Source organism: Acinonyx jubatus, chromosome E2 (assembly GCF_027475565.1).
Source record: "Acinonyx jubatus isolate Ajub_Pintada_27869175 chromosome E2, VMU_Ajub_asm_v1.0, whole genome shotgun sequence".
Classification (NCBI taxonomy): Eukaryota; Metazoa; Chordata; class Mammalia; order Carnivora; family Felidae; genus Acinonyx; species Acinonyx jubatus.
In genome coordinates, this window is record NC_069396.1 from 44,530,102 (window position 1) to 44,556,167 (window position 26,066).

The window sequence follows — 26,066 nt, forward strand, 5'->3', positions numbered from 1 at the left end:
GTCTTTAAGGGATTTTGGAAGCAAGGTTTCCAGGACCTTGAGGGGCTAACTGTTGCTAGGGAAACACCATTTATCACTGTTTAATAAAACCTAAGTGATGAGACCCTTCAGATGCATATCGGGGACCATAAACTTGGAGCATGATTGCCAGCATATATCCTGGGTCAGTTGAGATAAAGGAAGTGGACAATGTTAAGCCGGGATCTCTTTTGCCCCCAGAAAAGAGTCGTCCTTGAGGCAGCTGAGCTCGTAGAGGGAGGTCACTCTGCCTGTTTCAAGGACTTGTCAATGGGCTGTAGGCAGAAAGGGAATTTAATTTTTCATTCACCTTAGTTTCCCCCATTACCATGGCAAGCACTTAAACCCCTTCCTTTGTTCTTGGGTGAACCAGGAGTGTCCAAGGAATATCACACAGATCCCACCTGGGGTGGGGGTGGGGGTGCTAGCTTGTACTTTATCCTTCAGCCTGCCTCATGCTCCTTCATCAATTAAGACTTACGTTTCTACGGGAGGTTGAAACTACAGTTAAGTTAGGTAGTATTAAGCCCTGGTTTGGAGGCTTAGATAAATGACACGATTTGGGGCTTGTGGTTTTCTTTCTAACAGTGGCCTGCCCCGGATGCTGACCTGAGACAAGGATGTGAGTGTGGGCAGTTTTTTTGGCAGGTAGGGTCTAGGGAAGTGACAAAGGAGGAGTGGAACCCAATACAGAGTGTATCAAGGAGGGGATTATCCCTGTGAACAATGGGAGCTCAGTGCTGTGGGGAACTCTGGAAGACAGTGTAGATACAAGTTGTCTCGTTCAAGGGCCACTGAAGCTGAGATATTTGTACATCATTTCTCATTCCTCATTTTTGGGTGCTACTACAAGGGCCTTAAAACTCTAGCACTTTTAGCCTGTCTCATGGGCAAGGTCTCAGGCAGAGTCTGTAGGAACTGTATGCAGAGTGTGTAGGCAGAGTTTCTGTTAGGCCCCATTTACTAGCCATCTTCTTCTTCTTCTTAAGTTTATTTATTTACTTTGAGAGAGAGAGAGTGCAAGCAAGAGAGAGAGAATCCAAGCAGGCTCTGCACTGCCAGTACAGAGACTGATGTGGGATTTGAACTCACAAACTGCAGGATCATGACTTGAGCTGAAGTCAGACACTTAACAGACTAAGCCACCCAGGTACCTCTTCTTTTCTTTTTAATGTTTATTTATTTATTTATTTTGAGAGAGAGAGAGAGAGAGAGAGAGAGAGAGAGAGAGAACACCAAGCAGAGAGAGAGGAGAGAGAATCCCAACAGACCCTGTGCTGTCAGCATGGAGCCCAATCTCAGATTATGACCTGAGCTGAAATCCAGAATCAGACTGGTTAGCCGACTGAGCCACCCAGGCACCCCTGTTTACTCAGGTTCTATATTTTGCCTGTGAATAAGCCAAAGAGGCTATGTTCCCACTTCAAGGGGGAAGCAAGAAAGCTAATCATTCTCTGGGTTTTGTCCTGTGCCCCAAACACCTGATGATATCCAATAAGAGCCAGATCCCAAACGTGTTCCAGGACATAGCTTCAAACAAACCTCTGCTGACCCTGGCATCAACACCCCCTACCGTTGGTGATTTACAGAATAACACCTATTGTTCATCAAACTCTTGCTTTGATTGGACCCTACCCTGGATTCCTGAAAGAAACTGAGTACTCTAAACCCCTTTCCAATGTAAACACTTAACCACAAGTGATGATGAGACTCATTCTCTTTTCCTTCCTGAGTCTCCCAGACGCTCTGTCTGCTATTCTCTGTTTGTCACTCACAGTTTTCAGTAAACTCTGTCTTCACTTTCTCCAGCTCTCATTAGATTTCTCTCCTGCATAAAGCCAAGGACCCTCTTGGCTGGTCCTGTGGAACCGTCCTGAGTCCTCAGACCCAGCCTGCCTGCATCATACTGACAGCATTCATTTCATAGCACCCAAAGCAGTGCTCTACATATCATAGACATTGGAATCTTTAGGAATGGTTACCTTGTCTTATGAAAATAGCTTTTTAAAAAAACATAATTCCAGTTGGTCATCATACTAACTGGTGTAACAGCTGACCCCCAAAATGGCTACCTGTTGCCATTAACACCTTTGTGTAGTCCCCTTCCACATTGGACCAGAGCTGGTCTAGGAGCTAATAAAATACAGTAGAAGTGATGGCACACCACTGCTAAGATTAAGTTATAAATGATACCTCTTCTGTCTTCAAGGTGTGGTCACTCGCTCTCTCTCTGTCTCTCTCTCTTGCTCTCTCTCAAATAATTTACTCTGGGAGAAGTTAGTTGTCATGTCATGAGGACGCTGACACAGCCTATGTAGAGGCCCATGTAGCAAGGAACTGAAATCTGCCAACAGCCAGGGAGGAACTGATACCCTCCCCATCCAAGTGGGTCATCTTGGGAGCAGATCCTGCAGCCCTGGTCAAACCTTGACATGTTGCAGGCCTTGCCAATAACAGACTGACTGCAACTGCATGAGAGACTCAGCACTCTAACCAGCAGCTCCTGTATTGTTGACTTTCAGAAACTGTGTGAGATACTAAATGCTTGTTTTAAGCTGTTGAGTTTGGGAGTAATTTGTTATACAGCAATAGATAACTGATGCTGTGGTAAAAATACTATAATTGATGTCTTTGGATTTCTTAAAGACGTCCTTAAACTTGTGAGATTTTTCTTTCAGATCAGAGAGGATTATTAGCATTTTCCTCTTGTCCTGCATGATGGAGCAATCATTGCTCTGCTGGAGCCAAGTTAGTGGAAGAAAGACTCTTGGAATAAGATTGCAAATTTAGATACAAAACTATTTCATGTCCTACAGGGCAATAAAAACCAAACCTTTAAGGTTATCTTTTCTGTAAAAAATCAATTTGCATCTGTAATAGACTAATAGATGAAATGCATCAATTTTTTGCAAGTGAATACCTAGCTATGCATATGCATAGTCTGAGTCCTAATTAGTAAAAAGCCAATTACACCTGTATTCCGCTAGAGTAGTAAGATCTCAAACTGGTGCAATTTTATTTTATTTTTTAATTTTTTAAAACATTTTTATTTATTTTTGAGAGAGAGACAGAACATGAGTGGGGGATGGGCAGAGAGAGAGGGAGACACAGAATCCGAAGCAGGCTCCAGGCCCTGAGCTGTCAGCACAAAGCCCAACATGGGGCTCAAACCCACCAACTGTGAGATCATGACGTGAGCCAAAGTCAGACGCTTAACCTACTGAGCCACCCAGGCACCCTCAAACTGTGCAATTTTAATCCCCAGGGTACATTTGGCAATGTCTGGAGACAGTTTTGGTTGTCACCATCTGGGGGGGTGGGAGGGGAAGGATGGGCAGAATGCAACTGGCACATTGGTGGGTAAAAGCCAGGGATGGATGCCCCCAACCATTCTACAATGCAGAAGACAACCTTCCACAACAAAGGATTATCTGGCCAAAAATGTGAACAGTGCTGAATTTAGAAAACCTTCACTAGAATGGCTTATTAGACCTTGGGTCAACTTTTATTTAAAAAAACATTTTTTTTTAATGTTTATTTTTTAGAGAGAGACAGAGAGCGTGAGCGAGCACGAGTGGGGGAGGGGCAGAGAGAGATGGGGACACAGAATCCAAAGCAGGCTCCAGGCTCTGAGCTGTTAGCACAGAACCTGGCATGGGACTCCAACTCACCAGCAGTGGGATCATGACCTGAGCTGAATTCAGACGCTTAACTGATGGAGCCAGCCAGGTGTCCCAACCTTGGGTGGGTTTTTGGACCATGCTCTGGTATGACTTTGAAGAGTCACACAGGATGACATAGTAATGTTTCCTTATTTCCTAGTTTTTTAAAATAACTTTTCTTAATGCAAAATTGGCAAAATACTGAGAACTTAAATCTGGATAATGAGTACATAGTGATTAATCTTTTCTCTCTGTTTTTGTAAATATTTTTGTGAAAAAAAGAAAAAACTGTAAATTCTTATCTTTAGCTTATGGTCAGTGCCATGTATGAGGGACCATGACTGAAGATCATGTTTAGATATAATGTTTAAATCTAAAGATGTTCTTCTTTTACAACTTGGCCCCTATACTCTGCCTTTCTCTTAAGTCCAGTGCTTCTGAATTCTAGCTAAATCTTAAAGTCACTCAGAAACTTAAAAAATACCAATGATTGGGATCCATTCCCAGCAATCCTCATTTGCTTTTCCTGAGGCAAAGTTCTATTTTTCTTTCTTTTCAAGTTTACTAGATGTAGGAAATTATGGACTCACAACCTAAATCAATTAAGGAACCTCAAATTTGATTTGAGTTGGGCTGGCTAATACCTGGCAAGATGAATGAGAGTCCACACTGCAGGTGGGCATACCAACCTTATGCTTCTGCCTCCACAAATAACTTTTTAGGGATAATGACCAGCAAGCTGTCATAGATAACAAGTCATGCAAGGGAACAGAACCACATGAACGAGACCTAGCAGAAAGAGTAGAGGGGTGCCTGGGTGGCTCAGTCGGTTAAGCATCTGAATTCAGCTCAGGTCATGATCTCATGGTCCGTGGGTTCAAACCTGTATTGGGCTGTGTGCTGACAGCTCAGAGCCTGGAGTCTGCTTTGGATTCTGTGTATCCCCTCTCTGCACATCCCCTGCTCATGCTCTGTCTCTCTCTCTCTCTCAAAAATGAATAAACATTAAAAAAAAAAAACCCACTAGACAGTATGGTTGACCCTTGAACAGCGTATGTTTGACTGCATGGTCCACTGATCTGTGGATTTTTTTTCCGATAAACACAGTGAAGTACTGCAAATGTATTTTCTCTTCGTTATAATTGTCTTAATAACATTTTCTTTTCTCTAGCTTACTTTATTCTAAAAATATAGTATATAATACATATACAAAATATGTGTTGTTTGACTGTTTATGTTATTGTTAAGGCTTTCAGTCAATGGTATACCATTAGTAATTAAGTTTTGGGGAATTAAGTTATATCCAGATTTTCAACTCTGATTGGGGGGTCAGCACCCCTAACACCCCCATATTGTTCAAGGGTCAACTGTGTAAGCAGATCCGTCTAAACAGAGTAGTTTTGGACTATCGATGTTGCTTTAGTTTAGCATGAGACAGATTGTGAGCAGGGGAGGGGCAGAAAGAGGGAGACACAGAATCCAGAGCAGGCTCCAGGCTCTGAGCTGTCAGCACAGAGATCAACACCAGGCTTGAACTCACAAACCATAAGATCATGACCTGAGCCAAGTTGGATGCTTAACCAACTGAGCCATGTAGATATCACCATAAGAGAAGATTTGATGAAAGTAAAATACAAAACCATAGAACCTTCCAGAGAAAAAAAAGGGCTTTCAAAGGAGCAACCATTCCACCAAGAAAAAGCAAAGAGATAAGCAATTGGATATCATTTTAAAGTGAAAGAAAAATAGGGGCGCCTGGGTGGCTCAGTCGGTTAAGCGTCCGACTTCAGCTCAGGTCACGATCTCGTGGTCCGCGAGTTCAAGCCCCGCGTCGGGCTCTGGGATGAAGGCTCGGAGCCTGGAGCCTGCTTCCGAGTCTGTGTCTCCCTCTCTCTCTGCCCCTCCCCCGTTCATGCTGTGTCTCTCTCTGTCTCAAAAATAAATAAACGTTAAAAAAATTTAAAAAAAAATAAAGTGAAAGAAAAATAGAATGCAGATAACATCACTAGACAACAGGAATGAAAAGGCCAAGAGCTAAGAATGAATGATCCCATTGTATGTAAAGCATAGTGAAACCAAAAGTTATTTTGTACAAAGAAAATATCAACAGAGAAATTTATAACAATAGCATATATCCCAGAAGAAACATATATGTTGATGAGAAAAAATGATTTCAATGATAACAGAATTCTATGAATTTCATTTTGATTTTGTTTCTTCCTAGGACTTACACAAAATAAACATTTATCAGGATCCTCAAAGACAAGAAAAGATTGAGAAAACGTGGAAGGTGGCAAAGGCTAAGGAGAAATAACAACTGAATGTAAAGCGGATCCTGGATCAGAAAAAAAGACATTAGTGGGAAAATGGCAGAATTTCCATTAATATCTGCAGCTCAGTTTATAATGTTGTACCACCGTGAAGTTCCTGTTCTCAAAATATCTACAATTAGTTATGTGGTTCCCTTTAGAGCAAGAGGGCTTGTGAGATGTTATAAAGACTGTACATGGCCTATTGTTGTACCTCTTCTATAATATGAAAGTGAGTTGACAGTGAGTATTCTTGTTATGTTTATATTCTTTGTTTTTGTTTTGTTTTGTTTTGCTTTATTTATTTATTCATTCATTCATTCATTCATTCATTCATTCATTCATATCTCTGGCAGAGTCCTTCAGGGACAATCACATTCACACATTCAATGAAAACTTGAGACAAGGATCCTACCGCACATCCTAGGCTCCCCTTGCCACCTCTTCAGACTGGTATGGAGGGAATGTGGCTGGTAGGTTGGGGGCAGGGATATAAAGGTCCAAGTCCCTAAGTGATAGTGTCTATTGTAAATAGACACTCATAGGTATTGTGAGACCAGTACCTCCTTCAGACATTGAAAAAGGACCCCAATCCTGGCCTCAAACTCCAGGGGTTACTGACTCTTTGAGCACATTCCTAGAAATAGTGAAACCACCCCACCTCTTTTAGCTGTACTTGGGACTGGTCATGGAGAGTGCTATCTCCTGACTTGGGCACCTTGGTGGGCCAGCACCTCCACAGGGCCAATTCTAAAACTTCTACCGAGGGGGGCCATGCCTCTTAGAGCACTTTCCTGGAAATGCTGCACCTGCCCTGTCTTATATCACCAATTCCTTACCCCAATTCCTTTCAGATAACTGGACCTGGCTATTGAGGGTGCTACCTCCTGAGTTGGATGTAAATATGGGTGGGCTAGCAGGCACCTTACTTCTTCCACAGGAGCAAATCTTCCAAGAGGCCTTCCTGGAGCCAGGGCTCTTTCCAAAGTAGTCCTCCTGGGAGAGTCTTGCCCCATGTGACAGGGACTGGCTGGACTTTCTTTTAAAAGATAGGTCAGCTATCTGGTGCCATTCTCCCTTTGCCCTGAATGTACGAACTAATGGAGGGGGCCACAGGAGGCCTTGGTCTGAATTCCTTGAGAACCTCTCCAAACAGGAAGGCATAGTTCTGTGAACTTAAAAGGCAGTTCCAGAAAAATAGAGTGTTTGTCTTCCTGGAAGAAAGAAGATGCTCCAGGTGCTTTCTGGTTTTCCAAGAGTTCTCTGGTTTTTATCACAGACATGCCTTTTCCTTCCCCAGGCACACTCTGCCAGATAAGATTCTCAGGCCTTACCTTTCCCCAGAGTACAAGGTGCTGTCTATCACTAAGGGTTCCTGATGGAAGACCCTACATAGTGTCCCTCTCCCACTTGCCTATTATCAACCTCTTCACTTAAAAAAATCCTCCTCAGCTTTCTGCCTGTACAAGAGTTTTCTTCCTCTTGGAGAGAAGTGGGAAAGCCATGATATTGGACAGAATTTAGTGGAGGAAGAATTGAAGACTATATGGAACCAGTTGAGAATTTATCCTCCATCTTCTCCAGTGACCTGGTTTCAAAAATTAGGCAAGGTAGGACCTGCTTTTCTCAGGTGTGATATGACCAGGATTTTGCTTTGCCAAGTCCCATTGATGGCTTTTGATGGTTAGTTTGGATTAAGAGGCAGGGCTTTATGGAGACAAGATAGTTAAAATTGTAGTGAGGACAAAGTATGAGTTGAAGTTTCCCCACCTGAGTTGGTTTCTGGGCAATGACAGCCTGATGTGCTTCATGGAAAGATACAGTATGGATAGCTTGCCTAACAGCCTGATGTCCGCACTTTGATTCTAGCTGAGATGGACTCCTAGCTGAGATCTATACCGCTATTGGACATGTGGGCTACTAACTTCAAAAAATTGTGTCAGGGGTTGTGCGCCCTGACAATGGTGGTTGGGGGATGAAGTGGTTATAACCACTGTGGAAAGGAACACTATGGGAAAGAAATGTTTTCTTCCTGGCTCTGTGGCTTTTGCAAAGAGTTACCTGAAAGGCTTTCCAGGTTCTGCTCCTTCCCTGTGTTGGAGCTTCCATTATGGCAGCACTCCACCTCTATGTTTGTAAAAAATCATCGTACACTTAAAGGAGTAGCAGTGTGCTTTGTTTGAGTGAATTATGTTTGAATGAAATTCTGAGTGAAAGACAGTTTACTGATACAGGGGAAGTACAAATATAAAGTCAATCATAAGTGAAAGACACAGAAAAGCAGTGGTCAACTGGACAGGAAGTGGAATCTCTTTTATGAGTTTAAAAACAAGAAAATAAACCAAGGAAATGAGAAAAAGATGCTCACAACTGAAAACAACAAAAGAAATGGCCTGAGCAGACAGGTTTAAGAACAAGTGGACATAGGAGAAGGAAAAGTGAACTCCCTGGAATATAACATGGACTATAGAGGAGGAGAGAAAGGGCAATAATGCTTCCCATAGGTCTTCCAGAATCCAGACTCTTTCTTCAGTGGCTATCCTCCTGGCATATTCTTGACCTCAGTGTCAGGAACAGCCAGCCTCCCTTTGACAAAGTTGGCAAGTCCTGTGGAGCTCCTGTCCCTCTGCCTTGTATCTGTAGCCTCAGAGGAGGGCTTCGTCTGAATTCCTGTAGTCTGGGGCATCTAGTCTCCTGATACCTTTCTTATTCTCTAGTCCCAAGACCAGTGCCCCTGGAAACAATAGCTTGGCCTACCTGAAGGCTGAGGTCCAGAGAAGGGAGTGGGATTTGCCTACCCAGTGGGTTTCCCAATCCCTATGTGGCCACCTAGTGTGGCCACATTTATTTAGCAAGTCTTTCATGGCCCTTTGTCTTTACAAGGATTTTTCCTCCTCCTGGAGGGAAAGTCTCGAACTGTGATGGGAGACGGTATTTTGTGGAGGAAGAAAAGTAGGCCTGGTTGGTACCTTTGATGTCCTCTCCAGACCCCGATTGACAGACTGGGCCTGGTTGGAGCCACTTGTTTCAGTCAGGAATACAGTCCAGTGTGGTGGTTGGCTGTGTCTGGGGGTGCAGTGTTTGGGGTGAGAGACAGTGGTTTTTGAAGAGAGAAAGAATCCAACACCATACAAAGAATGACGTATGTTTGGAGATTGGCCTGCCTGACTTTGTTTTGGGTCAAGACACTATGTGTGAGTCTTAGAGCTGACTCTGGTTCAGGAGAGCTTGAGGGTAAGGTGCCTGGAGTGTGGACTTGGATTGTGGCTGTGTCTGAGTCTCAGTTCAGGCATACACCACTAGAGGCCACCACTGACTGGAATCCTGCATGTCGGGACATCAGCACCTCCATGGTGCTGATACCCACAAAAGGCTTCTAGCAGTTCTCTAGAGAACCCTGAGGAAAAAGAAGCAGTTTCTTCTAGTCCCCAGTGATTTTTCATTCATAGTTTCCTCAGAGACTTTCTGGGTTCCATCCCCTCCAGTGTTTGAGGTTCTGGTGACAGCAGCAAACCACCTCCAAGGACATCTGCCAAATGTTGTCAGACACCAAATGGAAAGGCAGTGCATTTTGTTTGATGTGAATTATGCTCAAAGACAGTTCCTTGGTAGGGGCAGGGGAGGTAGGGACATAGATTCAGTCACAGAAGAGAAATGCTCAGGCTGGACAGGAAATGAAATCTCTTCTAGGTGTTTAAAAACAACACAAAAACCAGGAGAAAAGAAAAAAAAAAGTTTTGCCCATGACATACAAAAAATGTAAGTGATGACCTCAGCAGAATAGTTTCAGAAGGAAAAATGAACCCACTGGAATATAACACGTCCCCTATAGGAGGAGGAGAGAATAATGGAAATTGCTGAGGAGCAAACACAGGCACAGAGAACAGAAAGATCAAGTTGAATAGGTGTAGAATTGGGATCCAGCAAGGGAAGATGGAGGAAGAAAGTGTATGTCTGAGGCAGTATTTGGATACTGCAAGACTGACAGTGACCCCAAGCCATGCGTGGGCAGCAAGAAGAAGCCCCGGAAGGCTCACAATCAAGAATTTCATATCCAGGACCACAAGAAGAAACATGGCTGGTGCCAACCCCAAATCAGACAAGATTGCAGTGGGTGGGGAAAAAAGAGAAAAGAAAAAAGAAAAGAAAAGAAAAGAAAGCACATTCCAAGTAGCAACGCTTCTCTGGAAAACACCCCTCCCACCTCCACTTCTACTCCCCAAACTCAAACGGGGACCGGCTTCCCAGTAAGGAGTGGAAGCCAGAAGATGAAATGCTGGTAGGCCAAAACAGCTGAAGATCAGTGGTAAATTTGCCATCAAGTCAGCCACGGAGTGGATCATACCCTCCTCATGTGACTTGCCTCCTGTGGATCATGGCACAATGGTTAGGTGAGATATATGAATTTTGGGAAGGGGGGTGAGGTGGGGCCTTAAAGAGTGAAGAGCACATTCTTTGACCTCTTTCCTCAAAGTCTGAAAGGCATTCCTGAGCAGGTCTTTTTGTATTCTTGTGTTTGGAAAGGTGCCTTTTAGGATGGAGAGGGGCTTCCTACAACTGCTGGTCTGAAGCCATCGCCAGGTCAGGCACACCTTAAGAAAACCAAGAACAAATGAGGAGGAAAAAAATCACACTCAGCTACACAGCCAAACACAGCAAAAACAGCTACAAGGTCACTAGGAAGAATGGGGGCTGTAAGCATCCCTAGGCCTAGATGACAAGTCTCATCCCTCCACCCATACTGGGCAGCTCATTGGCTTCCGGCTGGCTCTGGCTCCAGTAACTGAAGCCTGCGAGGGAGCAAATTTGCCCGGAAGCACACAGGGGCAGTCCCATCTCAGGGTCAGAGGGCAGACCCCTTCCAGAATCATCCCAGGCACACTCGCAAGGGAAGGGATACCAACGCTACTGTTCTCATCCTGCTTGGTCAGTCTAGCTTGGCCCTCCCTCGCTCCCTCTCTTCTTTCCTCCCTCCCTCCCTTCTTTCCATCCGCTGGACCCACTAGAAGACAGAGGATAGCCACAGCCTGTGCCTCAACCTGTCCAACACTACCGCCAGAGGGCGCCCCCGCCCCCCTACAGTTTCCGCCCTTCGTTTAAGAATGGTGGTGGTTCCGGGTGAAGCTGGCAATATCTGTTGCCCGCACTTGTGCAGTTGGAGGGCGGGCCTCAACCCCGAGTTGCTGGGCTCCTGGAGCGTTGTGGGCGGTGGGGAGGGGGTGAAAGAGGAGGGTGTAACCCGGGAGGTGGGGAGGGTGAGCCTGCTTTACTCTCCTCGGTTCCCCTAGATCATGGGCCTCTGGATCATAGCCGTGGCCGCCACTACGGCCATGCCGGCCAGATTTGATGGCCAGATGCAGACACTACAGACTGCATACACTATGGACCGAAATCCAAATGGAGCGGGTAGGAATGGGATCTGATGTAAGGCCAGGTGGGGTGGGGATGATATCTGGTGAGTGAGGTAATAAAGATCCCATAGCCTTGTCACCTGAAAATCCATTTTCCCTGAGACCTAGATGTGGGTGGAGGAGTCCCACGCCCTGGCACCACACATCGGAGCTTCTGCCTCTCCCAGTGCCTTTCAGGAATCCCTTTCTGCAGGTCTGCAACCCCACTGCCCCCCACCCTCCGGAAAAACAGCCTCTTCCCTAGTGTACATAGGCCCAGCTATGGAGGGGCTCCCTCCCTGGTGGGGCACACCAGTTGCTTAGCACCTGCCTCCTTGGACGGGGGGATGGTGCTTCCCAGAAGCATTCCAGGACCCAGGGCTCTTTCCTCAGTGGCTGGCCGCTGACGGATTCTTGACCCCTCTCTGTCAAGGACAGTCAGCCTCCCCTTGACAAAGCAAATAAGTCCTGTGGTGCATCTGTAGACTCAGGGGAGGGCCTGAGTTACTTCTGGCCCTGGTGTCTAGTCTCCTGATGACTTTCTTGTCCCCTCGTGTATTTCTCCTGAGTGCCATAGAAAGCAGGAAAGCACAGCTTGGGCCTGCATGAATGCTGAGGTCCACAGAAGAGGGTGGGATTTGCCTGCCCAGTGAGTTCCCATGGCCTACCTGGTGTGGCCATATTCATTTGGCAAGTCTTTCATGACCTTCTGTCTTCACAGAGATTTTTCCTTGCAAGTTATTATACATGCTGTTTATTTTTCACTTGATTTTTGTTTTTCTTACATGTGCTTTCCTTCTCCATGTATGTTTTCCCTGATAGAGATGTTCATGGGCCTTTTATTTTCATTGGTTGATGGCAGCCCATGGCAGTGAGAGAGCATTGGTGAATTCAGACCCTTCCCAATACCCCTTTTCCTCCGACCTAGTATATACATAGGCATTTGGCAAGTCTTGGTTTGTCCACATTTTAGTGGAGTTTCTTTCTCTGTAGGAAATAGTAAACCTTTATTTTACATATTATCTGCTGGGGGAAGAATTAAGCTTAGATAGAATTAGATTCCATTTATAGTTGATCTTGAAAGATGTATTTTTAAAACAAAGGAAGGTAGAAGGTATTGGTTCTAGCCATTAGGTGAGCAGAACTTGCACTAAGAGAATATCAGGCATAGGTATTAACTATTTTTTAACATAGAATTTTATTTTATTTCACTTTTTTTTCACATTTATTTATTAATGAGAGACAGACACAGAGCCTGAGCAGGGGAGGGGTAGAGAGAGGGGGAGACATAGAATCTGAAGTAGGCTCCAGGCTCTGAGCTGTCAGCACAGAGCCCGACACAGGGCTCAAGCTCACAAACTGTGAGATCATGACCTGAGCCAAAGTTAATTGCTTAAACAACTAAGCCACCCAGGCGCCCCATTTCACTTTTTAAAGTTTATTTATTTATTTTGAGAGAGACAGAGACAGCACAAGTGGGGAAGGGGCAGAGAGAGAGAGAGAGAGGGAGAGAGAATCCCAAGCAGGCTCTATGCTGCCAGCATAGAGCCCAACATGGGGCTCAAACTCACAAAACTGTGAGATCATGACCTGAGCCAAAACCAAGTCAGAGGCTTGCCCAATTGAGCCACCCAGGCACTCCTGTAACAGAGGACTTTAGATTAAGAGAATATAGTAACGAGAACTGTGTTGAAGCCTTTGAAATTTAACTGTGTCAGTTTGTGTCAGATGAAACTCTTATGTGCCTTTGGGAGATAGCACAACTTGATGGTTAATAGTCTGACTCTGGAATTTTATTCTGGGTCTTAATTCTAACTTGGTCATTTGCCATCTGTGGTCACTTGGGCCATTCACTGAAATTCTCTGTAGAACTGTTTTGTCATTTCTAGAATGGTGGTTTGGTAGTAAAGTGTTCAAGTTTACCTAGAAAGAGGTATTTTTTTTTCTCCTTAGCTCCTACTTATTTTTACCTCTTTGGAATATTTTGCCTGGTAAATGTCTTTGTTTACGAGCGGCTTTGTGTTAGGCAGGGATTAACAAGGTTATTTGGAGTACAGGCCTTAGGCCAAGCCAAATAATAACAACTAATTTACATAGAGGCTTTGGGTTACACTAACAATGTGATTCAGGGTCTAGGCTTTTGGTCACATAACTGTCAACATCCAGAGGGTCTGTAAACATAGGCAATATTTTTATTTAGTAGGCAACATACAGACAATCATCCATGGAGTTTTAAGAAAGACTCTGATACCAATGCTCAAGTGAGCTTCTTTATATTTTTTAATTAATTTAATTTATTTAATTCAAGTTAGTTAACATACAGTGTAGTATTGGTTTCAGGAGTAGAACCCAGTGATTCATCACTTCCATATAACACCGAGTGCTCATCCTAACAAGTGCCCTCTTTAATGCCCACTGCCCATTTAGCCCTACCCCCTACCCACCTCCCCTCCAGCAACCCTCAGTTTGTTGCTATAATTAAGAGTGTCTTATGGTTTGCCTCCCTCTCTGTTTTTATCTTATTTTTCCTTCCCTTCCCCTGTGTTCATCTGTTGTGTTTCTTAAATTCCACATGTGAGTGAAATCATATGATATTTGTCTTTCTCTGACTGACTTATTTCGCTTAGCATACATAATACATTATAGTTCCATCCATGTTGTTGCAAATGCCAAGATTTCGTTCTTTTTGATGGCCGAGTAATATTCCATTATATATATCTACCACATCTTTTTTATCCATTTGTCAGTCAATGGACATTTGGGCTTTTTCCATAATTTGGCTATTGTTGATAATAACACTGCTAAAAACATTAGGGTGCATGTGCCCCTTCGAATCAGCAATTTTTTTAAGTCTTTTGGATAGATACCTAGTAGTGCAATTGCTGGGTTGTAGGGTAGTTCTACCCTACTTTTTGAGGACTCTCCACACTGTTTTCCAGAGTGGCTGCACCAGTTTGCATTCCCACCAAAAGCATAATAGGGTTCCCCTACTCCACATCCTCACCAATAGCTGTTGTTTCCTGAGTTGTTAATTTTAGCCATTCTGACCAGTATGAGGTTTTGATTTGTATTCCCTGATGATGAGTGATGTTGACCATCATTTCATGTATCTGTTAGCCCTCTGGATGTCTTCTTTGGAAAAGTGTTCATGTGTTCTGCCCATTTCTTCACTGGATTATTTGGGTTTTTTTTGAGTGTTGAGATTGATAATTCTAAATTTCTTCTTTAATTTCCTGGTTAACCCATTCATTCTTTAGTAGGATGTTCTTTAACCTCCAAGTATTTGGGGGCTTTCCGAATTTTTTTCTTATAGTTGATTTCAGTTTCATTGCATCTGAAAATGCTACGAAAATAGCATTTTGTTATCTGAAAATATGCATGGTATAATCTTGATCTTTTTGTACCTGTTGAGGGCTGATATGTGACCCAGTATGTGATCTATTCTGGAGAATGTTCCATATGCGTTCAAGGAGAATGTGTATTCCGCTCCCTTAGGATGAAATGTTCTGAATATATCTGTTAAGTCCATCTGGTCCAGTGTGTCATTCAAAGCCATTGTTTCCTTGTTGATTTTCTGCTTAGATGATCTGTCCATTGTTGTAAGTGGGGTATTAAAATCTCCTATTATGGTATTATTATCAATGAGTTTTCTTTATGTTTGTGATTAATTGATTCACATATTTGGGTGTTCCAAGTTGGGGCATAAATATTTACAATTGTTAGGTCTTCTTGATGGAAAGACCCCTTAATTATGATATAATGCCCTTCTTCATCTCTTGTTACAGTCTATGTTTTTAAATCTAGTTTGTCTGATATAGTATGGCTATTCTGGCCTTCTTTTCATCCCCATTAGCATGAAAGATGGTTCTCTATCCCTTCACTTTCAATCTGTAGGTGTCTTTAAGTCTAAAATGAGTCTCTTGTAGGGGCGCCTGGTGGCTCAATCGGTTAAGCGTCCAACTTTGGCTCAGGTCATGATCTCAAGGTTTGTGAGTTCGAATCCTACATCGGGCTCTGTGCTGACCGGTCAGAGCCTGGAGCCTGCTTTGGATTCTGTGTCTCCCTCTCTCTCTGCCCTTTCCCTGCTAATGCTCTCTCAAAAATAAATAAACATTAAATAAATAAATAAAATGAGTCTCTTGTAGGCAACATATAGATGAATCTTGTTTTTTTCTTATCCATTCTGATACCATATGTCTTTTGATTGGAACATTTAGTCTATTTACATTCAGAATGATTACTGAAAGACCTGAATTTAGTGCCAGTGTGTTACCTATAGAGTTGGTGTGTCTGGTAATGTTCTCTGGTTCTTTGTAGTCTTTGTTGATTTGGTCTTTTTTTTTTTTTTTTCCCCACTCAGAGAGACAACCCCCCACCGCCCTTAAATTTCTTGTGGGGCTGGTTTAGTGGTTTAGTGGTTGAATGGTTTAGTGGTCACAAACTGCTTTAATTTTGTCTGGGAAACTCTCCTATACTGAATGACAGCCTTGCTGGATAAAGAATTCTTGGCTGTATATTTTTCCTATTCAGCACATTGAGTATTTCCTGCCATTCCCTTCTGGCCTGCCAAGTTTCAGTGGACAGCTCTGCTGTTAACCTTATGTTCCATTCTTGTAGGTTAAGCACCTTTTGTCCCTAGCTGTTTTCAGAATTCTCTCTTTATTTTTGTATTTTGCAAGTTTCACTATGATATGTCATGATGTTGAATTTTGTTGATTTTGAGGGGAGTTCCCTGTGCCTCTTGGATTTGAATGCCTGTTTCCTTCCCCAGATTAGAGAAGTTCTCAGCTATCATTTGTTCAAATAAACCTTCTGCCCCCTTTTCCCCATTCTTCTTCTGGGACTCCCTATGATATGGATATTGTTTTGTTTCATGGAATCACTTAGTTCTCTAAGTCTCCCCTCATGATCTAATAATTTCCTTTCCCTCTTTTTCAGCTTCATTATTTTCCATAATTTTATCTCTATATCACCTATTCTCTCCTCTGCTTCTTCAGTCCTCATTGTCACTGTATCCAGTTTGTTTTGTATCTCAGTTACAGCACTTTTATTTCATCCTGACTAGTTCTTAGGTCTTTGATCTCTGCAGCAAGGATATTTCTGGTGTCTTCTATGCTTTTTTCAAGCCCAGTTAGTAATCTAATGACTATTGTTCTAAATTATTGTTCGGATATATTGCTTATGTCTATTTTGAGCAATTCTCTGGCTGTGATTTCCTCTTGATTTTTCTTTTGGGGAGAATTCTTCCATCCTGTCATTTTGGCTAAGTTTCTGTATTTTGTGTGCTTTAAAATGTTTTGTGTTTCCTGAACCTGAGAGTACTGCTGCATAAAAAAGGGGTCATACCCTGTCCAGGGCCTGGCACTTCATGAAGTGTTTCTGGTGTATGTTGTGTATACTCTGTTGTTGCGTTTTGGCTGCTCTTTCCTACTGGTCAGTCCTCTGCAGAGTTCCTCCATGCTTCCTGTGGTGGAGTGTTTGGACCTTTAACTAGGTCCAAACCTTTGATTTGTTTGTTCAAGTAACCTTGGTAAAAAGAGGGGAGGGAGAAAAAGCCTGATCTCAAAAAAAAAAAAAAAAAAAAAAAAAGAGAGAGAGAGAAAAGGAAAGGGTACAAAAAACCAAACAGAGAATCAAAAAACTACAAGGCTGATTCCAAAGAAAAAGAAAGGAAAAGAAAAGGAAAAAAAGAAGGAAGGAAAAAGAAAAGAATTTTAAAAACTCTGATCCAAAAAAAGAGAAAAGGTAATAAAAAAAACAAACGAGAAACTACAAGCCTGATGAAACTCATTAAACAGCAGCTCTCCATTCTGCCCTACCCCCAATCTCTGGCAAGCTCTATTCTAGTTGCAGTCTCTATAACAGATACCTCATTTAAGTGCAATTATACAGTATTTGTCTTTTTGTGACTGGCTTATTTCACTTAGCATGATGCCTATAACTTTTCCCCATGTTGTATGTAGCACGTGTCAGAATTTCCTTCCTTTTTAAGGCTGAATAATTCTATTGTATGTGTATACCACATTTTGTTCTATTTACCTGGCAATAGACACTTGGACTGCTTCCACCTTTGGCTGTTGTAAATAATGCTGCTATGAAAATGGGTGTACAAAAATTTCTTTGAACACTCTCTTCAGTTATTTTGGATATATACCCAGAAGTGGAATGGCTGGACAATATGGTGATTCTATTTTTAATTTTTTGAAGAATCACCATACTGTTTTCCATTGCATCTGTACCATTTTACATTACCAACAGTGCATAAGGATCCCAAAATCTAAATATCCTCACCAATACTTGTTATTTTGTTTTTCTTTTCTTTTTGAGAGTAGCCATTCTAATAGATGTAAGGTAGTATATCTCATCGTGATTTTGATTTGCATTTCCCTGGTCAGTGATATTGAACATCTTTTTATATTCTTATCGACCATTTATATATCTTCTTTAGAGAAATGTCTATTCAAGTCCTTTGCTCATTTTAAAAGTGGGTTGTTTGGGGTTATTGTGGTTGAGTGGTAGGAGTTCTTCATATATTCTGGATATTAACCTCTTATCAGGTATATGATTTGCAAATATTTTCTCCCATTCTATGGGTTGCCTTTTCACTGTGTTGATTGTGTCCTTTGATGCACAGTTTATGTAATATAATTTATTTTTCATCTTATTACTTGTACTTTTGGTATCATATCCAAGAAATGATTGCCAGATTCAATGTCATGAACCCTTCCCCTATGTTGTCTTCTAATAATTTTATAGTTTTACACTCTTACACTTAGGTCTTTGATCCATATTGAATTAATAGTTTTATATTGTGTAAGGTAAGGGTCCAACTTCATTCTTTCACATGTGAATATTCAATTTTCCTAATCCCAAATTAGATTCCCCAAATCCAATTTTCAATTGTTTGTTGAAAAGATTGTTGTTTCCCCCATGGAATGGTCTTGCAGCCTTGTAAAAAATCAACTAACTATACTGCAAGGTAATTTTCTGGGCTTCTTATTCTTTTTTACTGGTCTGTATGTCCATCTTAATGTCAGTACGACACTGTTTTGATTACTGTAGCTTTGTAGTAGGTTTGAAATCAGGGTGAGACCTCTAACTTTGTTCTTTTTTTTCAAGAGTTTTTTTGGGGGGCATTCAGGGTCCCTTAAGATTCCATATGAATTTTAGGATGGATTTTTCTATTTTTACAAAAAATGTTACTGGAATTTTGATAGTGACTGCATTGAAGCCACAAGGGCCAGTTCAACTACAACACTGGTTCCAAAAAGGGAACCTGAGCCCAGGTAAGTACCTCCAGCCATTTATAGCATCACTATTGATAGGTTGAGACTGGCGCAAAATAGTATTCTGTATATGTCTGTTAGGTTCAGCTGGTTTATAGTGTTGATCAAGTCCTCTGTTTCCTTACTGACCTTCTATCTGGCTCTTCTATCATTACTGAAAGTGGGAACTGAAGTCTACTATTGTAGAGCTGTGTATTTCTTCAGTTCTATCAATGTTTGCTTCATAGATTTAGGACCTCTGATATTTGTTGTATATATGCTCATAATTTTATGTCATCTTAATTGACCCTTTTATCATTATATAATGTCTTTTTTTTTTGTCTCTTGTAAGAATTTTTGAGCTAAAGTCCACATTAGCATAGCTACTCCTGCTGTCTCTTGGCTACTATCTACCTGGAATATCTTTTCCCATACTTTCACTTTCAACTTATATATGTCCTTAGAGCTTTTCAATCTTTTATAGATGGCATATAGTTGAATATTGATTTTTATTTTTATTTTTTAATTTCTTAAAAGTTTATTTTGAGAGAGAGAGAGAGAATGAATCCCATGCAGCCTCCATGCTGTCAGCGTGGAGCCTGACCCAGGACTCAGTCTCACAAACCATGAGATCATGACCTGAGCCAAAACCAAGAGTCAGTCTTTTAAATGACTGAGCCACACAGGCACCCCTGAATCCTGAGTTTTAAAAACCCATCCTGTCAATCTGTATCTTTTGATTGGCAGTTTAATCAATTTACATTTAAACTAATGTAAGGACTTACTTTTGCCAAATTGTTATTTTGTCACAGACTTTGAGTCAGAGTTCCCTCTTGTCCAGCAAGAGAGTGGATGCAGAATTGAATACGAGAGAGGCTAATGTCCAGGAGGAGACGAGAGCCCCAAGTAAGGGTCCTTGCTCCATATTTATTAGGATCAGAAGGCTTACAAACATGATGGACATGCAGAAAGAGACAATAAAACACTAAGCATTAATTCATGTGTGTGAGAGAAAGGGGATTTCAAAGGTGCGTGGTGTTAGGGGTTTGGGTCAATACAAATCAAAGTCCCGGCGCTGAGTAGATGGCCGTTTACTGCAGCCACCAGGCACTGTGTCTGTTTATCTTAACTTGTCTAGGGGCTAACCCTGCTGCCTCAGGGTTAACAAGGCATTTTTCTTGCTAGTTAGCTCTGGACATTTTTACCCTGCCGCAGGGGCTTTCTGCTTCTACCTGTTCACAGACACTTCCATCCTGTGGAAGTGACTTTCCGCTCTATGCTTTCTTCTACACTGGTGGCACTTTCTCCCTGTGCTGGCTTTCCACCCTAAGCCTTGTTAACCCATTGGTGAAAGCTCAGGGAATTCTTAAGCTTATTCCTCACATTATTTGTTTCTGTAGATCTTAAAATTTTTTGTCTTTCATTTCCTCCATTTCTTCCTTTGAGTTTGGCTTTAAATGTAGAACACTGAAAGCAGCTGTTTTTGCACATCCTTGGGATACTCTTGGGAAACATGGTACTAAAGAATGTGAGTACAAGTCAAAAACTATTCAGGATTACCCATGTTTCCTTCAGCTTTAGAGGAGAGCTCAGAGGGGGGAAGAATCGCAGGCTCACTGGGAGGTGTAAACCACCACAAGCCCAGTCAGCAGTTGTGGCTTGAGGGATGAAAGTCATCTGACCAGGCTCCATGTTGCCCCAGAGCAGTTGTCCTCTGTGGTATCCTCAGCACATAGCATAGTACATGGCACACAATATGAATTCAATAGGAATTTGGTAGGTGAATAGAGAAATTCCACCAATAGCTCTGTCTGTAGGCTTCATCTAGTGACTAGCACACAGTAGGAGCTCAATAAATAGCAACTGCTATGGGCAGTTGAGATGGTAGAGTGGTTAAGTCTCTGATATTTGGAATAAAATAAATCACAGCAACTCCACTTATGTGCTATTGGGGCTGAGTAGGTCACATAACCTCTCTGAGATTCAATTTTCTCATATGTAGGATGAGAATTTACATCATGGGGTCCAGTGGGGATTAAAGAAGCTAATCCATGAAGAGCCTAGTATATGCTGAGTGCCCAGCAAGTTATAGCTATTGAAATTAATATTATTACCAAAATGTTAAGTAACTCTGGTAAACACTGCTGTTTTCATTCCAGGATCTGCAAAACGAGGACTGAGCAGATCACCTCCACATTTCTTCCACGCTACAATTCTATGAATTGGAAATGGTGAGATTTTGTTTTTTTCTTTCTTTCTTTCTTTCTTTCTTTCTTTCTTTCTTTCTTTGTTTCTTTCTTTCTTCTCTCTCTCTCTCCTTCCCTCTCTTTCTCTTTTGCAACGGGGGTTGGAATATAAATGTCACAGAGAATTTTGGAAGATAAAGTTTTGAAAAGCCATAGAAACGTTCAAAGAGAGGCCAGGAAGATGGCCTGTATGTGTGCTAGGTCTTCCCAGAAAGTAAGATCAGATGAAGTTCCCTTAACAGTCACCCAGACTCCTGGGTGCCCACATCCCTATCAGCTTTTGGAGAAGGACCATCTCCTCCCCAGGCCTCCCTGGGTCCTGGGTGATTTCTGGGTCCTGTGGACTTAGGGGCACATCTTTTATGTTCTGCTTCATCTGTCTCTGTATCAAGCTAAAAGCATTGCCTCCTGTTGCCTTCAACACTCGTGCTCAAGATGCTGGGGCAGCAGAGGGCTCTGTGCCAGGGAACACCCAAGGCACTCTCCAAAGCTCTGGGTCATATATCAGTTCTGTATGTCCATGTGACATCAAGTCCGTAAGCTCCTGGGTCTGACCCTCTCTGTTCTAAGGTTAAATTCCAACCATGTAGCTCTGTGGGGACACACAACATGCTTTCCCTTCCCCTCTTCTCCACACCTCTTCTACCTTTCCTCACATCTTTGACCAAAAGCACCCTTTCTGCCAAAATTATTCAGAATAAATGAGTATTCTCCCCTCTCTTTGTCTGTAGAGGAGACTTCAGTAGGATCCATACCATAGAGTTGTGAGGGGTGAATGAGAGAAGCCATGTAAAGCATGAAGCCCAGGAATAGGAACAGTAAGCGTTTGAGAAATGGAAATTGCTGTTACCATTATCATCAACAAGAAGTGCAAAAAGTCCATTTTCCTAAAAAAGAAATTGTATATTTATAGAAACCACATTGTTTGATTTATCATTTATGATCAGTTTTAAAGACATAAGAAGTTTTAATATTGGTGTCAAATGTGAATTTTCTTTATTAAAATATAAACAAAAATAAACCCATGTGTCAGCTGAGAGAGGGGGATGTTTGTTATTCAGTGGGCCACACAGGGACCTTGTTTTATTTCATGTTGTCATGGTCTCAGAGAAACCTTGTCTGATATGATGTCTGTGAGATTGTTTATGTCCAACAGGAGAAAAGAATGGCCTGGTAGTGAACATCAGCCCTGTTTCCAAATGTTGGGGGAATTCCTTTCTCACAACTTTTCATTCACATTCATGCAGCAGACATTTAGTGAGCACCTACTAGATGCCAGGCCACGCAGCAGTGATGGTGAATACAGGGGTAAACAATACTCTCTACACGTTAGACTTCCCAGCATGCAGGAAAAGAGCAGGGGAAAAGTTAGAAAAGGGGAAGAACAGGTGCAGCCATCTGAAGGGCCAGAGAAGATTCCCTGAAGAGGAAGTCATACCAAGTAGGAAAAGCACGGATGAGTCTGGAGGTGGGGGCAGCCTCTGGGGAAAACTAGTGCGTTTCTAACAGAAAGGGATAGTTTTAAGAGATGACGCTGCAGAGCTAGGCAAGAGCTAAACCTCTGGTTAAGGATTTTCAAGGTATGTGGCTTAAAAAAAAAAAAAAAAGGAAAAGGAAAAGAATAAGAACAAAAAGGCAAGTGTTTTATAATTTTTAGTACAAACTTTGCTTTACTGTGCAGATCTTTAAAAATATTATGTAGGTGGTAGAGATATAGATCTAGATACTGATATATCAGCATAGCAATATATCTAAAATATATTAATTTTTAAAAGTAAGTTTCTTAAGAGTATGTACAAGAGTCTACAATTTAAAAATATGAATATGGACACCACGAATGCCCAAACACAAGGTGACCCTAAATCTAAGGTACTTTTTCCAATGCAATAATATTTCACAGTGAGCCAAGAAGATTTTGTTGGGATTGTCCTGATTGTATAAATTTTTAGGGAAATGAAATATGTACTTATAATATGTATTAGTTTAGATGAATTATATATTTAAATTGAATGAATAATATATAAATTTTGGTCTTCTCCAATTTCATGTTTTGAAAAAAGATTTTTAACTCTACAAGTAGCAGTGTTTTTCTCATCCCCAAAGCAATTTTTTGATAATTTTTAAATGTTTATTTATATTTGAGAGAGAGTGCACATGCATGCACGAGTGGGGAGGGGCAGAGAGATGGAGACAGAATCTGAAACAGGCTCCAGGCTTGGAGCTGTCAGCACAGAGCCCGACAGGGGGCTCAAACTCACAAGATCATGACCTGAGCTAAAGGCAGACACTTAACCAATTGAGCCACCCAGGCATCTCCCCCAAAGCTGTTTTTGAGGTTTGTAAGCCAGTTTTCCAGGGTCCATCATTTTCTCTTCTAAGTAGAATAAGAACTGGAATCTGAACATTATTGACAATGATGCATTCATTGCATGCATTCATGTGACATTAATACATTTTTCTATTTATCCTGTAGATACGTATATATTTTAAGTAATGTCTACACTCAATGTGGGGCTCTAACTCATGACCCCAAGATCAAGAGTTGCATGCTCCCCCAAATGAGCCAGCCAGGCACCCCTGTAGGTGTATATTTCTTATCTTCACAATATCAAAATAGGATTTCCTATTTAAATAATTGTTAAAATACTTGTGTGCAATGCTATCCAGTCTATGCAAATGTACAGTCATCTTCCCAGGAATAACTGCCAAATCTGAACTAAGTTTCTCTGCCACTTGTTTGACTAATTTCTCTTCCTCCTCCTCCTCCTCCTTCTTTTAGAGAGAGTGAGTGGGGGGGTGGGTGGGGAGAGGGGCAGAGGAGAGAGAAGGGGAATCTTAAGCAGGCTGTATGCTCAGTGCAGAGCCAGACCCAGGGCTCAATCCCACGACCCTGGGATCATGACCTGAGCTGAAATCAAGACTCAAACACTCAAACCGACTGAGACACCCAGGCGCCCCTGTTTGACTGATTTCATAGGGAGACCTCTTTAGGCCTCCAAAGCTCAAATGAATGGAAATCCTTTAAGGTCAATGAATCTTCTCCAAACTGTCCTATTATCTTTAAAGTCCTTCAGATAACTGCACCCTCTCCCATGAAAGACTTTTTAAGAACTCACATGTAAGACTCCTCACTTTTTGCTATGGGGTAATGGGGTAGGGAGGACTCACCTAGTAATAAGAATGGAAGAACATACACCCAAATATAAATGATCAGGATCCCTTGGTGATGGGATTATATGGATGGTTCTTATTTTCTTCATTCTGTACATCTGTACTTTCTTTTTTTTTTTTTTTAATGTTTATTTATTTTGAGAGAGAGAGAGAGCAAGAGCACAAGCAGAGGAGAGTCAGAGAGAGGGGGAGAGAGAGAATCCCGAGCAGGCTCTGCACTGTCAGCACAGATCCTGATGTGGGGCTCAGTCTCACAAACCATGAGATCATGAGCCGAAATCCAGAGTCAGATGCTCAACTGACTGAGCCACCCAGGCACCTCTGCACATCTCCATTTTCTAATTTTTCTACCATGAACATGGATTAGTCATATAATAAGGAACAAAACAAGCAATAAAAATTGTAGGTGCTTTTTGTTTGTTTGTTTTAAGAAATTGTTTTCTGGCCCCAGACCCTCAAGCTTAGCCCAAGCCTCTGCATCCCTTCACTCCAGGCAGGAAGCACCTCCACACCCTAGGAGCAGATGTTATTTACCTCCTGTAGGGATCAAGGTCTCCTCTTCATGCAGTAGGAAATGGGGAAAGGGAAGAGGCCAGCTCCAGGACACTTGAAAATTCCTAGGCTGAGTCTGAGGCCCACGGGAATCCCCCATCTCCCAGTCATTGTTCTTGTCAGCCTCAAACAGAAAGAGAAAATTCCACCTCTACAAGCTGAATTTCAATTTGCAAGTGTCAAGAGAGCAGGGAGAACTGTGGGAGGCTGGCTACTGAGCATAAGGCAGCCCAGGGCATGGGAACAATGCGCGGCAGGGAAGGTGCCCCTTCATCCTAGGGGGAGGAGGATAAATCCCTCTCTACCTTTACATGCTCTCCCTCCCCAGCTCTAGTCTTCTAGTTTTCTGGAGAAAGGCTAGACGGTGCCTTCTTCAAAAGAGTGGGCAGAAGCAGAGAGGATTTATTCAAGGGGTGCCCCGAATAAATTAAATTTATTCAATTTAAATATATATTCATGATTCCTGCAGAAATGGAACCTTCCCAGAACATGGGTGAGACCCCTGCAGACATGCTGGATACCCTTCCGGGGTAGAGCCCTCAGCCCCACTACAGGGTGCTGGAAGGAGGAAGTATAGGATACCCGGCGGCGAATCAAGTGGTTCCTGCAGGATCAGTGCCTCCACAATGACCAAGGTTTAGACCAAGACTTCAGGGTGCTAAAGGTGGTGAAGGTAAGCATTTGTGGACCCAGCGGGTTTCAAACCCAGCTCTTTCCCTTTGGACATTTGAGGCCTTGGGGGGGTGGAACTGCTTCATCTCTTTAAGCCTCAGATTCCTTTTTACCACTTGTTATAGGAAATAAGTGTATTGTCATCATCATTGTTTTCATATTGGGGATCCAGTTCTATGAGTTCCAAGGAATTTGGTGGAACAGGTATAGCAGTATAGCAGGTCATTATAATAATTGTGCTTTTTGTGTGTGGTTTAATGCTTCTTTACCTCCAAAGTTATAAAGATATTCTCCTACATTTTCTTCTAAAACAGCTTGTTCTAAAATGGTTTCTTCTGGGAAAATAACTTACAACTCAACTTTCAAGATGTCATGCTAAATGAAAAATGTTTTAACTGTAAGTCTAGATTTTTCTTTATTCTGCTAAAATGAAAATAATGTAACACTAACTTAAATTAAGTAAATCAGGCTTTAGCTGGAGGAAATAATGGCTGCCATGTGTGAGGCTGAAAAGGAAGGACACACAGCTTTAAAAGATCTTAAAAAGCAGAAGCCAAAGGGGCGCCTGGGTGGCTCAGTCGGTTAAGCGTCCGACTTTGGCTCAGGTCATGATTTCGCTGTCCGTGAGTTTGAGCCCCGCGTCGGGCTCTGTGCTGACAGCTCAGAGCCTGGAGCCTGTTTCAGATTCTGTGTCTCCCTCTCTCTGACCCTCCCCCGTTCATGCTCTGTCTCTCTCTGTCTCAAAACAAAAACAAAAACAAAAACAAAAACCAAAACAGAC

General features: G+C 42.2%; 1 long non-coding RNA gene across 15 annotated transcripts in view; it reads left to right on the forward strand.

Moving 5' to 3' along the window:
* The window catches only part of LOC106974730 (uncharacterized), a 34,684-nt gene that overhangs the window by 1,608 nt on the left and 7,010 nt on the right, over positions 1 to 26,066 (forward strand). For 2 of the 15 annotated variants that reach the window (XR_008293522.1, XR_008293531.1), the window contains exons 2-8: positions 5,905 to 6,232; positions 6,346 to 6,442; positions 10,514 to 11,423; positions 19,457 to 19,550; positions 20,804 to 20,875; positions 21,622 to 21,708; positions 25,083 to 25,286. This is a non-coding gene — a long non-coding RNA (uncharacterized LOC106974730). Of the gene's footprint in view, positions 1 to 5,904; positions 6,233 to 6,345; positions 6,463 to 10,513; positions 11,424 to 19,456; positions 19,673 to 20,803; positions 20,876 to 21,621; positions 21,709 to 25,082; positions 25,287 to 26,066 lie in introns of all 15 variants that reach the window. The other 13 variants (XR_008293525.1, XR_008293523.1, XR_008293533.1 and 10 more) reach the window with 13 other exon arrangements.